The 11,454-nt window shown below is 41.0% G+C and overlaps 1 protein-coding gene across 3 annotated transcripts in view; it reads left to right on the top strand.

The window, feature by feature from the left end:
• The first annotated feature begins 1,076 nt into the window (after positions 1-1,076).
• ADD3 (adducin 3) overlaps positions 1,077-11,454 on the top strand; it is a 180,466-nt gene continuing 170,088 nt past the window's right edge. Inside the window, exon 1 of one of the 3 annotated variants that reach the window (XM_037805312.1) lies at positions 1,077-1,305. The gene's annotated coding sequence lies outside the window, so the exon portion shown is untranslated. Of the gene's footprint in view, positions 1,306-3,190; positions 3,619-11,454 lie in introns of those variants that run through there. The other 2 variants (XM_037805314.1, XM_037805313.1) reach the window with 2 other exon arrangements.

Raw genomic sequence — 11,454 nt, 5'->3', positions numbered from 1 at the left:
GAAAAGTAATTTAGAATATGACCACTTCCATCAAAGAGCAAAAGTAGACGTATATAAATGTCATAGAATCACAGTATTTTGAAATGCTAAAGGACCCTGGAAAATTTTAATCCAACTTCCTCATTTTACAAAATAGGGAACTATGGATCAAAAAGCTAAGTTAATCACACAGGTAATTAACAAAGGCTGTGGAAAAAAAGAAGTCAAAATATTTTCCATATTTCCATTCTCTATTCATACTTTGAGAACATGCCTCTTTATTTACCCATGAAGGAAAAAAAATCATGGTTGTTCAGTACTTAAATAAAGGTATATTATTTAAAATTAAAATTTAAAGTACATAATATAGATTTTCAAGTTCCTTGTATATGGACACATCATGTCTAAATACTCCAGATAGTAGTTACACATGGATTTAAAGTAAGTTAATCCATTTTTGAGCTTCCTCATTTTCCTGACTTTTGAACTGCCACTGAAGGAACTGCCACTGAAATAGCATAGTACACTGGTATTATTTTCTGAAACTGTTTTAGATATTACACTTTTGGGTTTTTCTGTAAATAATATTGTGATTTTTAAGTAATACATGACTACACATTCAAATCTATCAATGATATATTTTCTAATATTGATAGTCATTGAAATTCCAGGAATGCTTATAAGTGTAAGACTTGAATCTATTTCTCCCTGTGATTGACAGGAGCTTTTATTTTATTATTCATTTTTGTATTAACTTCTAAATAGCTTCCGTTTTTATAGTTTAGTGCAATGATTGGAAATTAAATATTTGTGCAAAATACTAATCAGTTTCAATTTAGTTTTGCCATGTTTGAAGTTAGCAGGGTTCTTTTAAACTGTTTCTAGCATTTCACTGACTCAGGCTAAATCGGTCCCTCAATAACCTTGACCTCCCACAGCTGTACTGCTTTACTCAGCGCAAAAAAAACTGTTTCCACCCTTTCTGCCTCTTATGAAGCAACAGTGTGGAGAAAAAACAAAACCCATTCCTTTAAGAAAGATTCCGCCTCCTCTCTTAAAAACAAGCGCCTAATGGTAATTGTAGAGTCTCTACTAAGTCACACACTTTACTACTCAGCATTGGGAGAAGCTGCTGCTGCCGCCGCCGCCGCCGCCGCTGCTGCTGCTGCTGCTGCTGCCGCTGGTCTGAGGCTGCAGTGAGTTTCGGTGCAGCACTGCAGAACCCACACCTAGAGAACGGAAGACATACACATCCATACACACACAGGCGCGCGCGTGCACACACACTTCTACCCTGGACACAAGAAAGCCTTGGATCCTCAGAGGGTAAGCAGATCTTGTATCCATTTCGTCCAGACACTGTGGGAAAGGGAGTGATCGTGGAAAAGATTGTTCATCAGACCTGCTTAAAATGGATTATATTTGTCTTCCTTTAGGGGATTCAGATTTGTGACTGGCAAATACCCTGTATAGTGGAGACTATTATCTGATTTGTACCCTTAGCTTACTTTTTTTGCTATTCGTGAAAAGACTAACCTTGATGCATACAAAAGCTTTTCTTTTTTTTCCTTTTTTAATGCAAGAAAACATCCATCCACTCCCAATATCTCTCTCAAATACTGCAGCTATCTCAAAAATGCCAAAAAAGGCTGAGCATTTTCTAAATATTTTTTCTCCCCAAAGTCAAGAACCTTTGCTCACTATTTTTAAGGGGTATTTAAAAATCATAATGCATTGTTAGGTTTTGAGCAGATGGGAGATGGTGGCAGACTAAAATTCCTATAGCCTTAGTCCAGTGGAGAGAAAAAACGAGGATAAATGAATCACAGCTAGTGCCAAAACAAGATTCATTTTCCACACTTCGTATGTGGGAAGAGGAAACTACATTTTAATTAGCACATTTTTAGGGAAGAGGGAGGGGATGAAGATGAGGGGGATGGCGTGAAGTACTTGAGGGGGAAGAGAAGAGTCTGCAGAGGAAGGAAATGAAGTGGACTGTCGCCAGTGCCTTGGAAACGATGAGAGGGGTGGGGAATGAAGTTTGTTGCGTGTGTTCGGGTGGGGTTGACTCAAGGGACCATGAATATAATCAGGATGGCGCTCAGAGGGGAATGCCTGAGGGTGGGCGTGGGAGATCCGTATTCGTGCCCGCGGAGGGCGTGTATGGAAGGGAGGTGCAACTCGTTGGTGGCAGAGGTCTATTTCGAGAATAAATGTGGTGAGAAACGGCTCTGAGCGGCGGAGGTGGGCGGCCCAGTGTCACCTGTGGAAGGATTCACATCCCTGCGACTACGTGTTGCGAAGTTTGCACGGCCCCGGACTCAGTGTGAAGGCTGCCTGGCGGTGCGTGGACCTCTCACCTTTAAGAGGTCAGCCTCCCAGAAGGTCACGAGGCCTGGGGGGGCAAGACCCTTAACGGGTCCAAGAGGAGCAGGATTGAGAGAGTCCCTGCTCTGAGCCTCCGCGGCAGTGAGTAGGGGGCGAGGGCGCTCCCACAGGCAACCGCGCTGAGAAGACGAGCCAAGCCCCTCCTTTTGGGGGGAGGGGGTGCGTGCGGAGGCCTCCCCCTGAAGTCGAAGCAGCCAGTACGGGAAGCAGAGGCTGACTGTGAAGGCGCCGGCCCAGCCTCGGGAGTAGGGGCTCGCTCAGGTTACGGGGTGAGGGGGAAGACATTTTCAGGAGTCCCTCCTCCCCTCCCGCAGTCGGGTTTCCGTCCGTGTAGTTTCCCTCTCCGACCCTCAGGGACCGCCGGGAACCCGGGCTGCACTGCCGGGAGGAATACGATGAAGGCGCGCTTGGGGCCGGACCGCGCCAGGCCCTCCCCGCACCTCGCCCAGTCGCACCCAGCGGCGGCGGCCTCCCGAACCAAGAGCTTGCAAGGAGGGGGAGGGGGCTGCGGACGGCGAGACCCGGGCGTTTGAGGGGCGCTCAGGGCGGGGCCAGGGGCCATGAGGGGCGGGGCCCGGTGGAGGCGGGACCATGAGCGTTCGGCGACGGCGAGAGGCGTGGTCAGGGCGCTGGGGAGACCGAGGGGCAGGGCCAGGGGGCGCTCGGGGCTGTGGGGGCGGGGCCAAGGCGATTGGGGGCCTGGGGGCGGAGCCTGTGGGGGCGGGGCTAGGGGACGCTCGGGGGGCGCTCTGCGGGTCCCGCCAGAGCGCGAGCTGCCACTCAGTAACGGTAGTCAGGGCAAGGGCCGGGAGGAGAAGGAGCGGGGGGAGTGTTAGATTATATTTTTAAGAATAAAGCGAGAGCTAGAGGCATCGGTGACCCAGGTGTCGCCGCTTCCTGCCACACAGGGCTCGGCGCCCAGGTCCCTCCCTCTTCACGCCCCCTCCCCTTTCCGTGCCCTCCCTTCTGGAGCCGTGCAGCGCTTGAGAGGCGGTGGCGGACCGGACGGCCGCTGCAGCTCGGCGGCCGCGGAAAACGAGGGAGGGAAACAAAAAGCCGCTGCACGTTGCGAGGTAATCCTGCGGGGAGAGGAGGCGCCCGCCGTCGTTCCGCTCCTCTTCCCAGCGGGGACGACCGGAGCTCGCGCGGAGGTTGGCTGCGGGGACCCTATCAGGGGATCGCGCGGGAGTGGGGTGCGCGGCGGCGTGCGGGGCCGAGGGGACTTCTTATTGGTTGCTCCCGCGGTCTCAGGTGAGTCCCCTTCCGCCGGAGGGGCGGGAATGGGAACGTAGAGGGTCGCGACGAGAGTGTACCTAAGGGGAGGGGTCCCGGGGACAGCAGGACGCTGTCTCGGGGCGCCACAGGGTGGGCCGGGGCGGCTCCCTTGGTTGTTTTCTGGTTCCCCCAGGAGGGCGGGGAGTTACACAATTTAAATCCTAGCTGAAGTTTTGGTGACCCGGGGGCCCTAAGCCTTCAAAATGCACACTAGGCGGGTGGGAGATTCCCGCGCTTGGAAAAGGTGGAGGGAGTTTGGGTTTTTGTCCCCTTCCCCCTTCTAATACAACTTAAAAGTGTTCAACCACCTTTCTCTTCAAATCCGCCCACATGCACACACACCACACACACTGACACACAAGTACATCACTCCTACAAACGCATATGTGTTAGGTTGCGCTTCCTGGCCCCGGTGACAAGGAAAGTTGGCGGCAGGTCGTTTGCTGGTGTTTGGGGTACGTCCATCCTCTTTGGAAATATACTATTATAGGCGAGGCAAGACTACAGAGACACGTAGAAAAAGCTGGGCCTCTATTAAAATGGCAAGAATGGCCTCAGGTGAACATTTTTGTTGCAAAGATTTATTGCAAGTAGGTGCCCGTTTAAAATGCAAGTGTAAGTAAAACCACTCATTTCCATGGCATATATGTAATACTGTTGCAATTGTCTTTCTAGAGAGTAGGGAGAGAAACGGAATTTAACTCAACCAAGAGGCTTTGAGTGAGGATTGTGTGCAAGGTTGATGAAAGAATTGATAAGATGCTGGGGCTTGGGACCAGCTACAAAGAAAATGTGTGCATGTTTATAGTAAATTATACCACAGTTTAGATTTAACAGTATGAAATGGTTGCTTTTCTTGGAATGGATTCCCTCTACATCATGCTGGGTACATCTTAACTTTGGCTCTAGAAGAGTTCTAGTAAGGGTATTAAAGAGAATACAATAAGAACAGTTTAATTTGTCTTTTTAAAAGTAAGTTGCTTGACTACTAACAAGATTTGTGTGATTGAGGCATGGCATGGTGTACTGAGAACTGACCCCTTTATAGGGTTAAGTTACTTTTGGAACATTTGTAGAAAGTTTGTATATCTCTAAGTCTTGATTGCATTGTAATTGCATTGTAACTCATTTTCCTTTGCTTAAATTGAATAGATTGACTTTACAGAGGATGGACCAGGAAAAAAAAATGGCCACTTTTTTTAACTCTTCATCTTTCCAAAGGGTTAGTTTGTGATAACTCAATTGACCTCAGGTGCTGGCCTGTTGGTAATTAAAAAAAAAAAAAAAAGTGTATCTATTTTAAATGTTAAGCATAATTTAAGAGTTAAGATAGTTGTTTATGAAGGGTTTAATATATTGCAACTTTTTTACATGCATGATTAGGAAATATTTGGCAAACATGATAGGAGATCACATGACAAAACAAGGAAATATTTATTTTGTGTGATAGAAGGATTATATTTTCAGAATGTAAGCTTTAACCACTGACTGGAAAGTTGTATTGTACACTTTGCTATTTCTCATTCCTTTATTCAGTGATATACTGGGATGAACATGAGTTCCGCTCAGTGATGTTTAGAGTGTGGATTTGGTGTTTGTAAAACCAGAATGTCTTTTGAGACTAAGAGGACATAACATCAGTATAATAGTCCTCTTCCTATACACAATCCTCAGACCTAGCTAGATACAGGGCAGTGTGAAGCTTCCTAAAGTAGGTCTCTCATGCATGAGTGTTTTTTTCGGCCCTAAACCCACAGGAGATAATGTGGTCAGTCTTTTCCTAACTCAGAGCAGTTGGTTAGTACTGGGCAGTACTTGTGCATGTCCTTAAGGTATGAGCATCTTTGTTGGGAAAGAAATCATGTGAAAGCATAGAAATCCAACACTGAACGGAGTTTGTTGAATGTTGGGAAATGATGGTATTAGAAATTTAGCTTAAATGAATTATCATATGTAAAGTGCTTAGACTAGAGTCTGGTACTCAGTAACTGCCTTTATGTGTTTACATCTTCATCAGGACAGTGTCTAAAATTATCTGTCTTTTAGAAGGTGGTTATATCATGCTACCTAGAAAGTAAAGAGCCAGCAAATATTTATTACAGCTAATATTTGGTTGCTCTACCTCTGTGCCAAGCACTATTCTAAGAATTTTGTATGCTTTAATTGACTTAATCCTAACAACAACCCAATGACTAAACAGAGGCATGGAGAGGTTTAATATGCTGCCCAGGGTATAAAGCTGCTTTGTGGCACAGGTTAGTCTGAAACCAGAGAATGACTCCAGAGGGAGTCCATGTAACCACTGGGCCCTGCTGCTATTACACAAGTTGTAGATCAGTGAAAGGTCTTCACAGTGCCCCCAAAGAACCAGGCGTGCACATGTCTAATTTTGCCACACCCTTGTGTATTAATACCTCTAACAAGTTGTATTTAAGTCTGAAGGGTGGTGATTAATGGGCATTAAGTGGAGTCACCTTTTGACTTTGGCAGATGATTCTCTCTTTTTTTTAAGTGCAATTTTATTGAGAAATATTCACATACCATATAATCCATCCAAAGTATACAATCAGTGGCTCACAGCATCATCATATAGTTATGCATTCATCGCCACAGATGATTCCCTTTTTATACATACAATATACGTTTATCTAGGATTCTAGAGTTCGGGCTAGGGTATGTTATCTTTTTAATTACTAGAGATAGTGGTCTTTTTTTTTTTTTAAAGCTTGCTCTGTGTGTAGGGTTGCAAGTGGCCCAGTGGGCACTAACACCCCTTGGAGGTTCTGGTTCAGCACTAAATCTGTAGGCCTGATCGTCCTCCTGATTACCCATATCAACCTGAAATGGATCTTAAGTTTGTTCTGAATACCACCTTAGTTGTCTCCTACACTTAAACTTAAACAAAAACATGTAACTTTTGACTTATACTTGAAGTCACTGAAATTTCTCAAGGAATTGTGATGCTGCAAAAAGGATTGCTGTTGCTTTACCAGTATAGTTGATATGTCCAGTAAACTTATTATAACCTGAACTAGGAGCTGTTTTAATGTAGAACTATTACTGTAGATAGCTGATAGGTCCTTTGTTGATAATTTAGTGGAATGCAATGTTGGAAAAACGTTTAAAACAACCATAAGTTGAATTAAGAAAGTGCAAGCAGTATTGAAGATACAGGTTATGAATCGGTTTCTCATGCTATATAAACACCAATTTTTTTTCTACAATTAATATTTATTTCTGTTTAAAATTCCTTTGAAAATATGTAGGGTTTGAATAGAAAAAATTTTAAGCGTCTGATTAAGAGTGCTCTCCTTCATTTTAAACATAGTCACTGTTTGGGATTAATTGAGCAGTCATAGACTGTAGCATGTCACTGAGACTAAAAATGAGTGCTCTAAAACATACTTCATGTCTTTTATGTTAATGTTCTATTATTTGATCTTGGAGTGAATGCCAGAATATTTTATAGGTGAGAGTGTTATAAGGTCATTTGGGTTCTGTCATTGATTAAATTTTCTTGGCCAAAAGCCAAGGCAACCTCAATTTTTTACTGTAATGGGGTCAATATAGCAGAAGTCTTCTCTAAAACATACAAGTTATTAGTCTCTCATTAACTATGGTTTGAAAGAAAAAAAATCTGTTATCCATTAGATGAATTTATTTATTTTTTCTCTCAGTGGTAGCTAATTATATGTATATAACCATACGTACTACTTGGAAGATACTCTTCCTCTCAGGTAAAGTTATAAATTATTCACCTGGCATTCATGCAATAAATATTTATTAAATACCAACAGTATGAATAGAGCAGCAATTTTATCTGAAAAAAAATGTTGGAGAAAAAAAGATTTGCGGGCTTTTAAATTATGTATTTCACGTGTGTTTTAATAATATTGGTCTTTAATGTCTGGAAAAATGTCAAAATAAAGCTCAAAATTAAATTAATCACACAGTTGAAAATACATTTAAATGTTAAGAAAGTGCTATTTAACTTACCTCAAATCCTTAGATGGTGGCATAGGTAATGAAAATCAGGGTCTCTTATATCCTTAGACTGTCTTTTGTAAAGCTGCATTAATAATCTCTTTCAGGCTTCTTCCTACATTTCTTAGTACATTTCTTACTACATTCTAGGAGTAACTTAATGAAGAGTATCCTAGAAACCTGAAAGAATTAATGTTTCTTTTAGTTTTGGCTAGCTTAACCCAAAAAGTAGTAACATGAACACCAAAAGGTATAAAATGGGTGAAACGTATCTTTGATATTAAAAGATTTACCATTCCTAGAAGTTTACTTCCTGAAAAGATAATATAGACTAGTTTCTAACTATGCCAAAAATGAGCTGCTGTTGTACAAGATGTATAAGTGTGGTCATATAGTGATATCTTTATAATGAGTTTAGTTTTAGATTTAAATTGAGCCTTTACCTGATGTTAAACTGATATGGATGGCTACCATAATTTTATACCTACTTTTTAAAAATTTGGCTTTAGTTAAAGCTTAGTTAGAAATGGTAAGACTCCCCGCCCTAAGATGAACTTTGAAACCTCTTTGTTTCACATTGCATGAAACTGAGCCTAAGGATATTGGTGTATAGGCAGTACATTAACTAACATTTAAGATTGCTACCTCCTCAAACAAGGTTAGGATTTGGACCTAAGGTTATTAAACTCATTTTTCTATAATAGATATACATGATTTCCGTAGGATAAAAATTTCCTACAACAGGGGGAAAAAAACTTCTTAGAAGTTTAAGGGTAGTAATAACATAATGTTCTTAAAACCATTGTCTGAAGAAGTATGCTGTATATATTAATAAACCAATAACTTATTTTTTTTTAATGTTCACATTAAGGCAAGCATTGTATTAAGCAAGATCAAAATCTAACTCTAGGAAACATACATGACATCATTATTTTATTCTTTTAGCTAACTTTCATATGCCTTTAAATTTATTCTTATAATTTCTCACACCCCCATCCTCTACCAAGGAAATGTTCACCTAATTGGATGGAAGGGGAAAGGACAGTACAGTGTTGAGTTCAAGAGCCTATTTAACTAAGCTCCCACCAGCTGTTGGTTGCCTGCTAGGAGAGCTGGAATTCCAACAATGTTGCAAGCAATCAGGTTGGAAAAGTGCTGAGTGTTTCATTATCATGAGGACTTGGTGCATGCCTTTAATTTATCACCATCAGCATTGTTTCTGTGAAGTTCTTCCACAATGGCTCAGCTCATCCTGTGCAAGGAGAGCATTTCCTTTTTCCTTTTCCATGCAAAATGCTCATCCTGTCATCTTTTGATTTCCTGGAATGACTGAATGCCATGGGAAAAAGACGGGTTCACTCTGTACCTCTGTGGAGAGGATAATTAAGCTTACCTGGTGTGTCTTAAGTCTATTTTGAGATCAAGGCCTCTCCAGGGCCTCTTAAGAATACTCTACTTCAATCCTCTGGGAAATTAGAGCCAGCAACTCCTAATGGCATTGTCACTTCTGATCCCATTTGTCTTATTAGTGCATAAGAAAAAGCTTCTGTAAGGTCAACCTTTTTAATATCTAAGGAAGTAGGTGGGAAAAGGTGATGGTCAGAGCTCATCTAAAATTGTAAGTGGGAGCAAGCATATTAGATTAGTGGAATGCTTCATTGCTTCTCCTGATGAGCAGCAAAGATGGGACGTGGAAAGGTGAAAGATTGGCAATGAGGTTGATGCATTGTTCTTAATTCCTTATTCCCACTTCCAACTTTTCTTTTTAACTTTCAAGTGGTATTCCTCTTACCTTACCTTCTTCTTAAGAATGTGAATAGCTAGGGCTGAGTTTTGCCTCTCTTCCAGAAAAGTGGAATTTTTAAAGTGATTCCTAGCTGATTGCTGAAAAGGTTAACTTTCAATTGGAGGTTGCACTAAAAGGAATTTCCTTCCATCTCTCTCCATAACTGGCTGTTTTTTAAATCTCAGAGAAAGATCTCTGAGACAGAAGTGGGAGAAACTTTGCTTTTCCCATACTATTTGGGAACCATCAAATAATTAAAGTAAAATATCTTCAGTGAATCAGAAATCCATATTGCTTTAAACACAATTGTTTATTGCAAAACTACACCTACAGTGGTTTTTTTTTTTTTCTTAGCTTTTATAAAGGGGGTTTATTTGGTTATGAAATTACAGTCTTAAGGCCATAAAGTGTCCTAAGGTAAGGCATCAACAATAGGGTACCTTCACTGGAGAAAAGCCACTGGCATCCAGAAAACCTCACCTACAGTGATTTTGTATTAGAAGTTTGATTCTTTTTAAGTGGGTATCAAAAATTATTTTCAGTCAAAAAAATGTTGAAATTAATACATGTTTTCAGTCAGCTTAGTGAATGTTGATAATTATAAAATCTAAGCACTTTGCTAGCATTAAACACCCGAATGAAATATGCAATAGATAAACAAGAATCTGATCACTAGCCACTGAAAGGCTGTCACCTCTATGGCAGAATGTTATAGGAGAGGAACATTTTATGCCTGAATAAAAATAGTGTGTCTGCTTGACATTGTAAAGACTCTGAGAAGCTGATTATGATTATTTGGTAATCACTTGAGTTAGGTGATTTTAAATTATGTTTGGTGTCTTACAACCTATACTTCCCTGGACTCTTTAAAAGTGTCTGGTTTGACTATCAACTTCTGTTGAATGCATATTTGGAGGTACTATAGCTATCAGTTAAGTGCTATGAAGAGAGAATTCCTGCTTTGTATCATACCTGAATATTACAGAACATGATTCTTGGAGCCTATTTAATTTGGGCTCAAAGGGAAGAGTGCCATCCACAGAATGGCCAGCATCAAATTGAGTAGCCTCTAAGTTTTCCTTATAGAACTCTCAGCTGGGTACTGGAGAAACCAGGCCCAGCTTCATTTGGAGGATTTGACAGGATCATAGTACTAAGTGGAATTGTTGCTTGCTTAATTTTAATTATGTTTCTCAGCAAGAGGCCTAAACACATAATGAAGAATGAATTCAGCATTTGTTGGAATGCCTGGGAAAGGAGAAACTTTAAAAAGTTGTTGGAACTTCTATAAAAACAGTTTAGTAATGGTGAAATCATTTTTAAATTAAAAGTGGTAAAGAAAATTACTTTAATGAAACGTCTTCATAATGTTGGTTATTGATGGCTTCTGCAGTCAATAATGATACTGCTGTTTAAGATCTGCTTAGGTTTGAAATCAGCAAACAAATCATTTGCCTAACTGGAGGTACAGATTTCAAGTGTTCTTGAATACTTTGATTTTATTGTTTTTGCCTTTTTTTCTTTATCTCAGTTTCTAAGGCAGTGATTCCATCTTGAGTGAATTCATTGTTTCAAAGTAGATTTTGTCATTGTTTTGGTGTATGTGAGTGATCTTTTTTCCTGTCTTGCAGAAACTGCCTTTGGTAGCCATGGGTAGAACTAGAGGTAATAGAACCTGTTATAAGTCAGAGGTTTAGGGTACCTGGAATAGGCCTGTCAAAGCCAGACAAGAAGGAACTACCTGAGTCTGAATCTAAAGGAAGGCTTGAAATTGTTAGTGTAATAGGAATATCCTTAGTTGTTATTATATGTTCATATCTATTATATGTAATTAATTAATTGGTAACCATTTTTTTCTGAGTACTTCAGACCTGCCAAGGATCATGGTAAGCACTTTACAAATTATCTGTAGTTCAGTGAAGTAACTTGCCCAAGATTACACGGTTAATAAATGGCAGAGCCAAGAATTGAGCCGAAGGCTAATTCCCTTAAACACTCTACTATATTGGTGATTTATTTGAGCTTATCTGTATTTGTGACTA

Source organism: Choloepus didactylus, chromosome 15 (assembly GCF_015220235.1).
Source record: "Choloepus didactylus isolate mChoDid1 chromosome 15, mChoDid1.pri, whole genome shotgun sequence".
Lineage (NCBI taxonomy): Eukaryota > Metazoa > Chordata > Mammalia > Pilosa > Megalonychidae > Choloepus > Choloepus didactylus.
This window is presented reverse-complemented; position numbering and strand designations above follow the sequence as displayed.